This window comes from Salmo trutta, chromosome 13, assembly GCF_901001165.1.
Source record: "Salmo trutta chromosome 13, fSalTru1.1, whole genome shotgun sequence".
NCBI lineage: Eukaryota > Metazoa > Chordata > Actinopteri > Salmoniformes > Salmonidae > Salmo > Salmo trutta.
In genome coordinates, this window is record NC_042969.1 from 77,280,715 (window position 1) to 77,297,380 (window position 16,666).

At 43.9% G+C, this 16,666-nt stretch overlaps 1 pseudogene; it reads right to left on the reverse strand.

Annotated features, from left to right (window-relative positions):
- Positions 1-16,666, reverse strand: part of LOC115206552 (proton-coupled amino acid transporter 4-like) — a 231,126-nt pseudogene that overhangs the window by 146,985 nt on the left and 67,475 nt on the right.

A 16,666-nucleotide genomic window follows, 5' to 3' on the forward strand; every position in this document is an offset into this window, starting at 1 on the left:
CACCTGTGTGCGATCAAAGTGTCACATGATCTGTCACATGATCTCAGTATATATACACCTGTTCTGAAAGGCTCCAGAGTCTGCAACACCACACAGCAAGGGGCACCACCAAGCAAGCGGCACCATGAAGACCAATGAGCTCTCCAAACAGATCAGGGACAAAGTTTGGTCAACTTTGAACAGATCGACTTTGAACATCCCACAGAGCACCATTATATCCATTATTAAAAAATGGAAAGAATATGGCACCACAACAAACCTGCCAAGGGAGGGCCGCTCACCAAATCTCACGGACCAGGCAAGGAGGGCATTAATCAGAGAGGCAACAAAGAGACCAAAGATAACCCTGAAGGAGCTGCAAAGCTCCACAGCGGAGATTGGAGTATCTGTCCATAGGACCACTAAGTCGCACACTCCACAGAGCTGGGATTTACGAGAGTGGGCAGAAAAAAGCCATTGTTTAAAGAAAAAAATAAGCAAACATGTTTGGTGTTCGCCAAAAGGAATGTGGGAGACTCCCCAAACATATGGAAAATGTACTCAGGTCAGATGAGACTAAAATTGAGCTTTTTGGCCATCAAGGAAAATGCTGTCTGGCACAAACCCAACACCTCTCATCACCCGAGAACACCATCCCCACAGTGAAGCATGGTAATGACAGTGTCATACTGTGGGGACGTTTTTCATTGGCAGGGACTAGGAAACTGGTCAGAATTGAAGGAATGATGGATGGCGCTAAATACAGGGAAATTGTTGAGGGAAACCTGTTTCAGTTTTCCAGAGATTTGAGACTGTGACGGAGGTTCACCTTCCAGCAGGACAATGACCCAAAGCATACTGCTAAAGCAACACTTGAGCGGTTTAAGGGGAAACATGTAAATGTCTTGGAATGGCCTAGTCAAAGCCCCGACCTCAATCCAACTGAGAATCTGTGTTATGACTTAAAGATTGCTGTACACCAGCGGAACCCATCCAACTTGAAGGAGCTGGAGCAGTTTTGCTTTGAAGAATGGGCAAAAATCCCAGTGGCTAGATGTGCCAAGCTAATAGAGACATACCCCAAGGGACTTGCAGCTGTAATTGCTGCTAAAGGTGGCTCTACAAAGTATTGACTTGGGGGAGAGAATAGTTATGCACGCTCAAGTTCAGTTTTTTTGTCTTATTTCTTGTTTGTTTCACAATAAAAAATATTTTGCATCTTCAAAGTGGTAGGCATGTTGTGTAAATCAAATGATACAAACCCCCCCAAAAAAACAATTTTCATTCCAGGGGTTAAGTCAACAAAATAGGAAAAATTCCAAGTGTGTGAATACTTTCGCAAGCCACTGTTGTCACGGTTGTCGTCGGTGAAGGAGGACCAAAACGCAGCAGGTACGTGTAGGCTCATCTTGACTTTTATTTACTATCAAAATGAACACCCAAAATAACAAAACGAAATACGATCGACAAAAAACAGTCTGGCTAGGCATAAGGCTAAGCAGAGAACAATCTCCCACCAAAAGACAAACAAACACACCCACATATATGGGACTCTCAATCAAAGGCAAATAGACAACACCTGCCTTCAATTGAGAGTCCCAACCCCAATGAATCCAAACATAGAAACAGACACACTAGACTCAACATAGAATTCATGAAACTCACCCAGTGCCCAAAACCCCAGAATACTAAATCAAATGCCCTCCTAACTCATACAACACCCAGAACCACATAAAACAAATACCCTCTGCCACGTCCTGACCCAACTACAATACTAATTAACCCTTATACTGGCCAGGACGTGACAGTACCCCCCCCTTAAAGGTGCTAACCCCGGAAGCTCCTTAAAAACAAAAAACAAAAAAAACAACAACCCCAAACAACAACAACAACAAAAAAATTCCCCCTTACTAAAGGGAGGGAAGGGAGGGTGGCTGCCGTCAACGACGGCACTGTGCTACACCCCCCCTCCCCAACCCACCTATATCAGGAAGTGGCTCCGGTTCTGGCCGTTCCAGGCAGTCGGGCCACTCTGGCAGTTCGGGGCAGTCTGGCCAGTCTGGCCGCTCGGGGCAGTCTGGCAGCTCGGGGCAGTCTGGCAGCTCGGGACAGTCTGGGCAGTCTGGCAGCTCGGGACAGCCTGGCAAGTCGGGACAGTCTGGCAAGTCGGGACAGTCTGGCAACTCGGGACAGTCTGGGCAGTCTGGCAACTCGGGACAGTCTGGGCAGTCTGGCAACTCGGGACAGTCTGGGCAGTCTGGCAACTCGGGACAGTCTGGGCAGTCTGGCAACTCGGGACAGTCTGGGCAGTCTGGCAACTCGGGACAGTCTGGGCAGTCTGGCAACTCGGGACAGTCTGGGCAGTCTGGCAACTCGGGACAGTCTGGGCAGTCTGACAACTCGGGACAGTCTGGGCAGTCTGGGCAGCTCGGGACAGTCTGGCAACTCGGGACAGTCTGGGCAGTCTGGCAACTCGGGACAGTCTGGGCAGTCTGGCAACTCGGGACAGTCTGGGCAGTCTGGCAACTCGGGACAGTCTGGGCAGTCTGGCAACTCGGGACAGTCTGGGCAGTCTGGCAACTCGGGACAGTCTGGGCAGTCTGGCAACTCGGGACAGTCTGGGCAGTCTGGCAACTCGGGACAGTCTGGGCAGTCTGGCCACTCGGGACAGTCTGGGCAGTCTGGCCACTCGGGACAGTCTGGGCAGTCTGGCCACTCGGGACAGTCTGGGCAGTCTGGCCACTCGGGACAGTCTGGGCAGTCTGGCCACTCGGGACAGTCTGGGCAGTCTGGCCACTCGGGACAGTCTGGGCAGTCTGGCCACTCGGGACAGTCTGGGCAGTCTGGCCACTCGGGACAGTCTGGGCAGTCTGGCCACTCCGGCAGTTCAGGGCAGTCTGGCCACTCCGGCAGTTCAGGGCAGTCTGGCCACTCCGGCAGTTCAGGGCAGTCTGGCCACTCCGGCAGTTCAGGGCAGTCTGGCCACTCCGGCAGTTCAGCGCAGTCTGGCCACTCCGGCAGTTCAGCGCAGTCTGGCCACTCCGGCAGTTCAGCGCAGTCTGGCCACTCCGGCGACTGTTGACTGGCGGGCAGCTCCGACGACTGTTGACTGGCGGGCAGCTCCGACGACTGTTGACTGGCGGGCAGCTCCGACGACTGTTGACTGGCGGGCAGCTCCGACGACTGTTGACTGGTGGGCAACTCTGACGACTGTTGACTGGCGGGCAGCTCCTGCCCCGTCAAACAGCCCTTGTGCCCCCCCCTAAAAAAATCTTGGGGATGCCTCTCGGTCTCCCTTTACTCCTCCATCGCCCTGGAAACGCTCCTCCTGAGCTCTGCCCACGTCCATCCTTCCCCCTCGTTCCTCTGCTGCATGGTCCTGGTGAGGTGGGAGATTCTGTCACGGTTGTCGTCGGTAAAGGAGGACCAAAACGCAGAAGGTATGTGCAGGCTCATCTTGATGTTCATTTATTTTCAAAATGAACGTACAAAAATAACAAAAACACGAACGATCAACAAAAACAGTCTGGTAAGGCACAAGGCGAAACACAGAACAATCTCCCACCAAAAGACAAACAAACACACCCACATATATGGGACTCTCAATCAAAGGCAAATAGACAACACCTGCCTTCAATTGAGAGTCCCAACCCCAATGAATCCAAACATAGAAACAGACACACTAGACTCAACATAGAATTCATGAAACTCACCCAGTGCCCAAAACCCCAGAATACTAAATCAAATGCCCTCCTAACTCATACAACACCCAGAACAACATAAAACAAATACCCTCTGCCACGTCCTGACCCAACTACAATACTAATTAACCCTTATACTGGCCAGGACGTGACAATTGTATACTCTCATGTGAACCATTTTAACTTTGAGCCTATTTCTTATGCTGAGGTCTATAAAGCACTAAAGGCAATATACACTAAAAAGTCTGCAGGTCTAGACAACCTGGATTCCTACCTCTTAAAGATAGCAGCTGGTATTATTACTGAATCTGTGGCTCACATTTTCAACTTGAGTCTCTTGACCAATTCCATACCCAGCATTTGGAAATTAGCTTATGTTCTGCCACTGCTAAAGGGTGGAGATCCCTCAGATGCTAATAACTATCATCCTATCTCTAAACTCCCTATCCTGGCCAAAGTCTATGAATCCCTAGTGAACTCATAGTTAAAAAACTTCTTAATTGAAAAGAACATTCTAAGCGGGGTTCAATCTGGCTTTAGATCGGGGCATAGCCACTGCAGCTATGGCAGTGGCAAATTACATCATTAATGCACTTAATAAAAAAGCAACATTGTCCTGATCTTTTTGTTGATTTACAAAGGCATTTGATTCAATTGACCATGAATTGTTGCTAGCTAGACTCCGTAACATTAGTAGCAGTGAAGGGGCAGTAAATTGGTTTAGGAACTATCTTTCTGACAGAACACAATGTGTATATGTTGACAATCACATGTCTAGCTTTCTTGAGATTAATAGAACTGTGCCCCAGGGTTCCATTTTAGCTCCAGTGGTGTTCTCAATTTGTATTAATGATTTGGGAAATGGGATGCAACCAGCAAAGTTACATCTATATGCAGATGATACAGTCATATTTTCATGTGCTCCTTCTCTGGTTCAGGATGTTGAAGAGCTACACACTGCTTCTCAGTCACTTTAGGCCTCCCTTTATGGTCTCAAACTGGTCTTGAATATACAAAAACCTTTATCAGAGCTTGCACTCAGCCAGAGAAGTTTAGCATTGTCACATCTGGTGGCTTATCCATTGAAAAAGTGTCACCCCTACAAATACAGTACCTAGGTATATGGTTGGATGCAAGTTGTCCTTTGAAGTTCATATGGATAATCTTGTGAGGAAGCTTAAATTGAAATGGGGTTTTTATTTTCGTAATAAGGCTTGCTTCCCGCTTACGGCTAGAAAGAAGCTTGTTCAGGCCACTTTTCTCTCTGTAATTGATTATGGTGATTTGCTGTATATGCATGCAACCTCCTCTGTCTTACAGAGACTAGACTCTACTTATAATGCATTCTTGCGCCATAATACAAATGCCAAGTCACTCACCCACCATTGCACCTCACTTTATATGCACAGAAAGCTACATTTGTATGTGTTCATCTACAAAGTACTTTTGGGTAAACTCCCTCTTTACCTCTGTAGTCTGGTCTCCTTCACCACCAGCAGTTACCATACCAGGTCTGCTAGGTGGTTGCTACTTAAAGTCCCCAGGACATTTACAATATAAGGCAACACTGCCTTTTTGTTTTGTGCACCAGAGGCATGGAATATTCTATAACCCATGCTTCATCTAGATGCAGTGCATTCGGAAAGTATTCAGACCCCTTGACTTTTTCGACATTGTTAAGTTACAGCCTTATTCTAAAATGGATGAAATAGTTTTTTCCTCATCAATCTACACACAACACCCCATAATGACAAAGCAAAAACAGGTATCTTGACATTTTTGCAAATGTATTAAAAATAATGAACTGAAACATCACATTTAAATAAGCATTCAGACCCTTTACTCAGTACTTTGTTGAAGCACCTTTGGCAGCGATTACAGCCTTGAGTCTTTTTGGCTTCTGCAGAGAATAATGGGAGAAACTCCTCAAATACAGTTGTATTTGCTTGTACAGTCAAACAAAACATTTTTTGCCTTGTCATTGTGGGGTGTTGTGTTTAGATTGATGAGGAAAAAAACTAATCTAAAAACTAATCAATTTTAGAATAAGGCTGTAACGTAAAAACATTTTTAAAAAGTCAAGGGGTCCTGAATACTTTCCAAATACACTGTATATCACTTCTGGGTTGCACCACAGTTCAGCGGTTGATGCAATTTATCCAAAGATGGGGTTTAAGACAAAACAATAGAGATACTATAAGACCGAAAAATGTTCCCTCTGTCAACATAAAGTCAGCAATTCTGTTTTAGGATATATAGATATTTATAAACTTGACACCTTCAATGCAAGCTGATGGATGTTAAGCTTCATAGTTGATGCTGCATCACGTCGTACTGTATTAACAAGGTTGGAGGGGGAGGTCTGGGAACAGGGATTACATGTTGTGTTGATGTTGTGGATGAAGGACTAGTAATGCTTAGTTCACTGCATTAAGTTGTCCCTAGCTTTCACTTCTAACCTCCCTCTGGTAAAGGTTAGGGAAGGTCTACCATGGGCAGGACCGTCTGTTCAGCCAGGCCTTTTCACCCAGTCAGTTCAGAACCAAGGACAGGGTTCTCACTATCAGCACCATGGACAGGGTTCTCACTATTCACCCAACCAGTTCAGCACCATGGACAGGGCACCGGTTAACTACAAGGTAGAGTGTGGGCAAACGGGGCAAACAGGCCTCCCCATATTGACAGTGCAGTATCCTATCCTAGCAGGCGCAGGGCCCGACTGGCCACATTGGTTGGTATGCAGCGTCTGTTGACAGACAGACAGACACCTCCTGAGGATCTGTTTCTAATGCTCTCCTCCTCAGCAGTTTCCTCTTTTACGCTGTCATGCTATTTATTACTCTTCCTTCCATTGCCATGACAACCAGATGCTGCATACCAACCAATGTGGCCAGTCGGGGCCTGCTAGGATAGGATCCTGCACTGTCAATGTGGGGAGGCTTGTTTGCCCAGTTTGCCCACCAGCTCTAACTTAAATTCTTCCAGGGGGGAAACTAATGACATCAGTGTTACTTTGAGATGAAGAGGGCAGGAGAGGAGAGAAAACGAATGACATCAGTGTTACTTTGAGATGAAGAGGGGAAGAGCTACATCTGTACCTCCCTGGGGTATCCCACTAGAACACCCCATACGTACACACAGACACACACACAGACACCATAAGTCTTTGAAGAATGCAACTCGGGCACAGTGAGGATTGACAGCACCATGACAACCAGCCATTCCGCAGTCAATCTTCTGCTCGTTCATTCATTCAACATCTGGGTGCTGCCTGCCTGCATAGGGAAAAATGTCAAGTCTTTCATGATTCATATTCATTTAGGGTGCTTAGCCAGAACGTGTTACAAACAAGAGATTCTCAGCCAAAGAGATTAATTCCAGGTCCGATCAACTGAGGCCACTCCCACTATGTAAATCACACAGAGGACACACAGACAAGATTCTCAGAGGTTTCTCCCAGCCCAGCTACATGGATACACAGGCAGCCGTGCTACCCACAACCCCTAGAGAAATAATCTCCCTTGGGGTAGTTTGTAGCAAACTTATAAAGGCTAGGATCGTCACACTCACAGCTCTAATACACCATCACCATAGATATAGTTTAAGTACTCGCGGGTCAGACAAACAAGCAGTCAGTCATATGTACACACACACACACACACACACACACACACACACACACACACACCATTGACAGAGAGAAGGTACTCACAGGTGAGGCAGACGAGCAGGCCTCTGAGGATCATCTCACAGGGTGCCCTCCAGCTCTCCCGTAGCCTTGCTTGGACCGGGGGAATCATGATCTCCGCCGGGACAAAGAACTGGATGGCAAAGCTGACAAACACTCCAAAGGAGTACAGGATCTTCACCATCTGATTGGGCCTGCAAAGAGAAAGAACTGCTAAGTGGATTTGTAACAGAGCCTAGTGTCTTTGGAATAGAGGCCCTACCATGTTTTGACTACAGGTCCAGGTGTCTTTGGAATAGAGGCCCTACCATGTTTTGACTACAGGTCCAGGTGTCTTTGGAATAGAGGCCCTACCATGTTTTACTACAGGCTCAGCTGTATTTAGTTTACAGGTCCAGGTGTGTTTGGAATAGAGGCCCTGCCATGTTTTCACTACAGGCTCAGCTGTATTTAGTTTACAGGTCCAGGTGTGTTTGGAATAGAGGCCCTGCCATGTTTTCACTACAGGCTCAGCTGTATTTAGTCTACAGGTCCAGGTGTGTTTTGGGTTCATCCCCATGGTGCCCTACTGTACAGTAACAAGCAGAGATGTGTTTAACAACTAGGGCCAATGACAGTGTTTGGTCTAAAGTGTGTTTAACAACAGGGGCCAATGACAGTGTTTGGTATAAAGTGTGTTTAACAACAGGGGCCAATGACAGTGTTTGGTCTAAAGTGTGTTTAACAACAGGGGCCAATGACAGTGTTTGGTCTAAAGCACAGGAGGCTGCAGAGGTGGACGGTTCATAACAACGTCTAGAATGGGGTGAATGGAACGGTATCAAACACGTATTGGATACCATTCCAATAATTCCATTCCAGCCATTACTATGAGCCCATCCTCCCCAAATAAGGTGTGTTTAAAAACTGGGGCCAGGGACAGTGTTGGTCGAAAGTGAGCTTAATAACAGGGGTCAGCGAAATAGTCGACTGGCCGATTGTTTGTTTGACAGAATGTTGGTCGAACAAGATTTGTTTTAGTCAATCAGCAGCATACAATATATACAGTGCATCTGGAAAGTATTCAGACCCCTTCGCGTTTTACACATTTTGTTATGTTACAGCCATATTCTAAAATGGATTATGCAAAAAATATCCTCAATCTACACACACTACCTCATAATGACAAAGCAAAAACATAAGAATTTTTGGGACATTTATAAAAAACAAAAAACACAAATAACTAATTTACATAAGTATTCAGACCCTTTGCTATGAGACTCGAAATTGAGCTCTGATGCATCCTGATTCCATTGATCATCCTTGAGATGTTTCTACAACTTGGAGTCCACCTGTGGTAAATGTAATTGATTGGACATGATTTGGAAGGGCACACACCTGTCTATATAAGGTCCCACAGCTGTAGAGCCCGGAGACAGGATTGTGTTGAAGCACACATCTGGGGGAGGGTAACCAAACGTTTGCGCAGCATTAAAGGTCTCTAAGAACACGCCGGCCTCCATCATTCTTAAATGGAAGAAATTTCGAACCACCAAGACTCTTCCTAGAGCTGGCCGCCCGGCCAAACTGAGCAATCGGGGAGAAGGGCCTTGGTCAGGGAGGAGACCAAGAACCCGATGGTCACTCTTACAGAGCTTCAGAATTCCTCTGTGGAGATGGGAGAACCTTCTAGAAGGACAACCATCTCTGTAGCACTCCACCAATCAGCCTGTTAGAATATTTACAGATAAATACACAAAGTAGGGAACTACCGATCAATGGAAATAGTTGTTTTTCTGTAATGGGGAACTGAAGATTAAATGGGTCAGGGACATGGGTTGTTTTTCAGTTCAACATCTGTTTAGAATATGTGTAGGGGTTCCAGTCCGGGACTCATAGCTACATCTGGCAATTTCTCACTGGTCCAAATTGTCTATTCATTGAGCCTGAAACGGGATACTGGGTATTTGGCCATTGGCCCAATTATATTGCAAGGAACTCTAATTGCTCAATTACAGGCTAGGCTTGGGTATAAACTATATCCTGTCTCCTTGTTCTCAGTGTTTTCTACACTGAACAGGAAATAATGAACATCTACCAGACACTTTCCAGCATAACTATGATTTGTTCTCTTTGAATAAATATATTTTTCTCCCCCTGATTTGCTTTGGGGTCTGTGTTATCGAAGAATAACATCAACTGCTAACAGCCCTTTATGGTAGAGTGGCCAGACGGATGTCACTCCTCAGAAAAAGGCACATGGCAGCCCACTTGGAGTTTGCAAAAGTCATGTAAAGGACTCAGACCATGAGAAACAAGATTGTCTGGTCTGATGAAACTAAGATTGAACTCTTTGGCCTGAATGCCAAGTGTCACATCTGGAACAAACCTGGCACCATCCCTACGGTGAAGCATGGTGGTGGCAGCATCATGCTGTGGGGATGTTTTTCTGTGGCAGGGACTGGGAGACTAGTCAGGATCAAGGGAAAAATGAACGGATCAAAGTACAGAGAGATATCCTTGATGAAAACCTGCTCCAGAGTGCTCAGGACTTCAGACTGGGGCGAAGGTTCACTTTCCAACAGGACAACGATACTCAGCACACAGCAAAGACGATGCAGGAGTGTCTTCGGGACAAGTCTCTGAACGTCCTTGAGTGGCTCAGCCAGAGCTCAGACTTAAACACCATCAAACATCTCTGGAGAGACCTGAAAATAGCTGTGCAGCGACACACCCCATCCAACATGACAGAGCTTGAGAGGATCTGCAGAGAATAATGGCAGAAACTCCCCAAATACAGGTGTGCCAAGCTTGTAGCGTCACACCTAAGAAAACTTGAGGCTGTAATCGCTGACAAAGGTGCTTCAACAAAATACTGAGTAAAGGGTCTGAATACTTATGTAAATGTGATATATTTAGTTGTTTTTTGCTTTGCTTTATGGGATATTGTGTGTAAATTGATGAGGGAAAAAAAACTATTTAATACATTCATAACGAATGCATTAACAGACATTAACGTAACCAAACAAACATTGTAGATTAGAAATGATAGGAATTAACAGTAAATGTACTACTGGTGATATATGTAATGGGGAATTGATAGACACTAACAATCAATCAAACAATCAATCAAACAATTCACACAATGAAGTCATGAAACAATGTATGTGCACAAATAGGCGGGAGAGAGCACATTCTGGAGAGAGACATGCATTGTGCAGCCACACTCCCCTTCTTCTTGGACTGTACCATCCCCGCGGCATCCAAAATGGATTAGTCTCAGCCTCTGCAACGGATTAGTTAACTGAGATGGGCGCAAATAAGACGGGCGCGAATAAGATGTGTGTGTGTATATATACTGTATGTGTATCTATGTATGTGTATCTATGTATGTGTATATATATATACACACATACACACACACAGTGCATTCAGAAAGTGTTCAGACCCCTTGAATTTTTCCAAATTGTTTACGTTACAGCCTTATTCTAAAATGGTACGTGTTGTCTGGTCTATAGCATCCCAACGCAGGTAGCGTAGCGGGCAATGCACTCCTAACCTCCAGCGTGACCAGCGAGTAGAGAAAACATCTTCCATTGAGGCTGCAAAGGCATCGGTTTCCTCCTTAACTAGCTTTAATAGCAAACAGTTAAAAAAATATATATATATAAAATAAAAACGGGGAAAATGTACATTCTGTCTTAATAAAACAAAACTTCCCACCACCAAGCTAGGGTGGCTAATGCTACTCCTGTACGTTGCGTACAACTTTCAGCCAATCAGGTTGCACCAGTCTGTTGTTACCCATCTGACCGCTGTACACAACACGTACAGTAGTAGCATTAGCTACCCTAGCATGGTGGTGGAAAATTGTTATTAAGACGCATACAAAACAATGCGTGAGGAGAAATGGAGGGAAATGTCCCGACGTGGCGATGGCTCATCATCATCGTTCATTTATAACCTCAGTGATCGTCACACTACCTCCAGGAGAAAAGTGTACTGAAGTTTCCCAGCTGCTTGGCTTGCTCTTTTTTTGCCTCTTGTCATGACAAGTGGATGTTCTTGACTAGGGAAGCAGAGCCCACTGTATTCTGTTCCTACTGTACTCCACAGCCAGCCAGGAAGAGTCAGAGTTTGGCAGTGCCACTGCAGGATATGGCTAGAGAGTTTTGTTGTCTGTCAATGACGCTATAATATTGTATTTCAGGACTACACCTTGTTAATATATTTAGATGATATGTTATTCATATGCGTATAATTTGTTCATGGCTTAAAACCTCTTACAGCCCTTTAGGGATAGGGGGCAGTATTGACAATTTCGGGAAAAATATGTGCCCATATTAAACTGCCTCCTACTCAAACTCAGACGCTAGGATATGCATATTATTAGTAGATTTGGATAGAAAACAGTCTGAAGTTTCTAAAACTGTTTGAATGATGTCTGTGAGTATAACAGAACTCATATGGCAAGCAAAAACCTGAGAGGAATCCTACCAGGAAGTGGAAATCTGGATGCATGGGCTCTCTTCAAGTCATTTCCTATTGAATACACAGTGACGTAGTAATAATTGTGCACGTCCTAAGGCTTCCACTAGATGTCAACAGTCTTTAGAAAGTTGTTTGAACAGAGACCGAATGAGAAGGCTGGGAAGTTGGTCACCCAGGGAAGGACATCACTTCATTGGCGCGCATTCACGAGAAAGGTAGCTCTGTTCCAAAACGTTTTTCAAGACACAGGAACCGTCCGGTTGAAATATTACTGAATCTTCACGTTCTAAAGGCCCTAAAGATTGATGTTTTACAACGTATGACATGTTTGAACGAACGTAAATACAATTTTTTTTAACTTTTCGTCGTGACATTGTCCGCGCGCTTCCTACATTTGGAGTAGCTGAACTGAACGCGTGAACAACAAGGAGTTTTATGGACATAAATTATGGAGTTTATCGAACAAAACAACATTTATTGTGGACCTGGGATTCCTGGAAGTGCCTTCTGATGAAGATCATCAAAGGTAAGGGAATATTTCTAATGCAATTTATGATTTTAGATGACTCCAAGATGGCGGCTATCTGTATTGCCTATTGTATTTTTCTGAGCTCAGTACTCAGATTATTGCAAAGAGTGCTTTCCTCGTGAAGCTTTTTTGAAATCTTTCACAGCGTTAGCATAAAGGAGATGTTCATCTATAATTCTTTGAATGACAGTTTAATATTTTATCAACGTTTATGACAAGTATTTTTGTAAATTGTGGTGCTGATTCACCGGCAGTATTTGAGGGAAAATATTTTCTGAACGTCACGCGCCAATGTAAAATGCTGTTTTTATATATAAATATGAACCTTATCGAACAAAAAATGCATGTATTGTGTAACATGATGTCCTAGGAGTGTCATCTGATGAAGATCGTCAAAGGTTAGTGCTTCATTTAGCTGTGTTTTGGGTATTTGTGATGCATGTAGTTGCTTTGAAAATGGCTGTGTGGTTATTTGTGTCAATGTACTCTCCTAACATAATGTAATGTTTTGCTTTCGCTGTAAAGCCTTTTTGAAATCGGACAACGTGGTTCGATTCAGGAGAAGTGTATCTATAAAATGGTGTAAAATAGTCCTATGTTTGAGAAATAGAAATTATTAGATTTGTGGATTTGAATATGGCGCTCTGATTTTTCACTGGCTATTGTCAAACTCAATCCGTGTCGTAACAGGTATTAATGCAGACCTTTTTTAAAGTGCTGCTGTTCATTTATTTTACAGGAGTTGTGAGTGTTCGGTTGGCGTTTTGTTTGTGATTTAAAATGCAAACCGATGCCAGAATATCAAACCCTTGTGAGTGCCTTTACAAGTATTCAGTCCCATCACACAAACATGTCACACAAACACCAGACCTGGGTTCAAATATCTCATTTACTTTCAAATACATTCATACAAGTAATTGTTCAGATAGTTGAATATTTTTATGTAATTTGGAATACACTTGGAAAGTATTTTAAATACTCAAATGCACTCCCATACATTTAACCCGGGTATTTGAAATAAGTATTTGAAAATCCTGTCAAATACAATGTCAGAATATTTGGTTTATACAAATAACCATTCAAATACTGAAATAAAAGTACTTGTTTTCAGCTGCCTATTAGAAAATACTCAAATACACAGAAAAAGTATTTTAAATACCAGGTACTCTAATACACATGTATTTGAACCCATGTGTGACGCGCGCGCGCGCACACACACACACACACACACACACACACACACACACACACACACACACACACACACACACACACACACACACACACACACACACACACACACACACACACACACACACACACACACAGGGAAACATACAATGTGGGGTGCAGGTGCCTCTTGATATCTGGTGGCGTGGGCCCGGTTGTGAGGCAAGGCGGGGTTAAAGTGTTTGGATTGGGTGACTTCCTGGCCTGTTTATGGCTGGTAGTAACCTGGGAGATTTAGCGTTCGGTGTCAGAAGAGCTGGGGTTGCCTGAGGTGGCCAGAACCCATAATCTCCTGCTTCACTCACAGGAAACCACAGAGTGGACCCATGGTTAATCACACCACACACAGCTTTATTCCTCTGGGGTGGTGTGTGTGTGTGTGTGTGTGTGTGTTTGTGTGTGTGTGTGTGTGTGTGTGTGTAAGACACTGGCCTCATCTCAGCAGCCTGCCTGTATATCCACCACACTTGCTTCCAATACACCTATGACACGCCTCTTGCAACACACTTTCTCCTCCTTTACACCAGACACTGTCACTGACCCTTGTTGTTAAACACACTTTACACCAAACACTGTCACTGGCCCTTGTTGTTAAACACACTTTACAACAAACACTGTCACTGACCCTTGTTGTTAAACACACTTTACACCAAACACTGTCACTGGCCCTTGTTGTTAAACACACTTTACACCAAACACTGTCACTGACCCTTGTTGTTAAACACACTTTACACCAAACACTGTCACTGACCCTTGTTGTTAAACACACTTTACACCAAACACTGTCACTGACCCTTGTTGTTAAACACACTTTACACCAAACACTGTCACTGACCCTTGTTGTTAAACACACTTTACACCAAACACTGTCACTGACCCTTGTTGTTAAACACACTTTACACCAAACACTGTCACTGGCCCTTGTTGTTAAACACACTGAGACCAAACACTGTCACTGACCCTTGTGGTTAAACACAATGAGACCAAACATGGTCAGTGACTCATGTTGTTAAACACACTGAGACCAAACATGGTCAGTGACTCATGTTGTTAAACACACTGAGACCAAACATGGTCAGTGACCTTTGTTGTTAAACACACTTTAGACCAAAACAGGGCTGTCCCCGACGAAGAAAAATCATTGGTCGACCAAAAGTTGTCTGTTCCTTTGACCAATCGATTGGTAGAAATGTTTAAACGTATTGTCTATATATAGTCACACCCTATGTGTTTTAATAAAATCAACTATATATACACATTGAGCTTGTCTGATGCTTTAATAAGCACACTGTTGATTACATGAGACAGAAATGACTCAAGAGAGAACCAGACATGAAGATAACCACAAGAAAAAACCTTAACCTGCTCCTACTGACTTTCAGAGATTCTGCCGTTACTCACCTGAATTTGCTGGTAGTAGGCTACACGAGGAGTCGGCAAACTTTCTCACGTGGAATGCAAATGTATCTTACCATTTCTACCGATCTGAGTGCCAGTTGTAGTTTTCATATGCACATTTTCGTGGAACAGTTCAATTTCTAATAACGTCGTCATATCTCAAAATAATTTATGGGGTTAATACAAATTCTATCCAAATCTCAATTAAATTGATACAAACCTAAAAAGTAACTTCTATTGCCATTGCCAACTATGTAAAAATAGCCTACATAAAGCCAACAAATAAAAACATTGCAGCCTGCAGGTAGAAAATATCCTGATAAAAATAAATATCCTATAAATCCCATTGGCTAGTCATGGCCTCTCTGCAATAACTTGAAACATTATTTCAACTATCAACTACCAGGCCTGAAGCTGGTGCTTGCAAACATGCAACAATCTATAAAATATTCTGGGCCCTCAGAGTTTCCCTGCCAGTGAGCTCTGGACAGACACAGCTGTAGGCTATTTGTGCAAGAGATAATAAGTAATCAGGAAGCCTATTTTATGATGTTTCCACTTGATCAGAGCATGACATTTTCCCCTTTCACGCTGAGTGGTTATCAAAAGAGAGCTGGAAAGATGTTTTAAATGCATGTCATTCTCAACGGCTATAAAAATAGACTTAGGTTTGCTTGCTGTTTATATGCCTAAATTTGTACGCACATCTACTTCTATGCGTAATCAGGTGCCCGTCCTTACTCAACATTGACAGTAGCACTCCAAACAGAAGACAATGACTAAATTGACAAAACTCGTAAATGGAATGAAATCAACCAAAACTTGTTTCTCACAAGTGTAGCACAGGTTGTGCGTCTGCAAACAATGTGTCCACTTACAACGAGAACAGTAAAAGACTGGAATAATATTATATTGAATGCATTAACATACCTTAACGTAACCAAAAACATTGTTGATAAGAAAGTCTAGAAATTAACAGTAAATGTACTACTAGTGATATATGTAATGGGGAAATGAAATACACTAACACTCAAACACAAACAATTCACACAATGAAGTCATGAAACAATGAATGTGCACAAATCAAATCAAAGTTTATTTGTCACGTGCGCTGAATACAACAGGTGGAGGCCTTACAGTGAAATGCTTACTTACAGGCTCTAACCAATAGTGCGAAAAAAAAGGTATGTGTGTGTGTGTGTGTAGGTAAGTAAAGAAATAAAACAACAGTAAAAAGACATTTGAAAATAACAGTAGCAAGGCTACATACAGACACCGGTTAGTCAGGCTGATTGAGGTAGTATGTACATGAATGTATAGTTAAAGTGACTATGCATATATGATAAAACAGAGAGTAGCAGCAGCGTAAGAGGGGCTGCAGGGGGGGCACACAATGCAAATAGTCTGGGTAACCATTTGGTTACCTGTTCAGGAGTCTTATGGCTTGGGGGTAAAAACTGTTGAGAAGCATTTTTGTCCTAGACTTGGCACTCCGGTACCGCTTGCCATGCGGTAGTAGAGAGAACAGTCTATGACTGGGGTGGCTTGGGTCTTGACAATTTTTAGGGCCTTCCTCTGACACTGCCTGGTGTAGAGGTCCTGGATGGCAGGCAGCTTTGCCCCAGTGATGTACTGGGCCGTACGCACTACCCCCTGAAGTGCCTTGCGGCC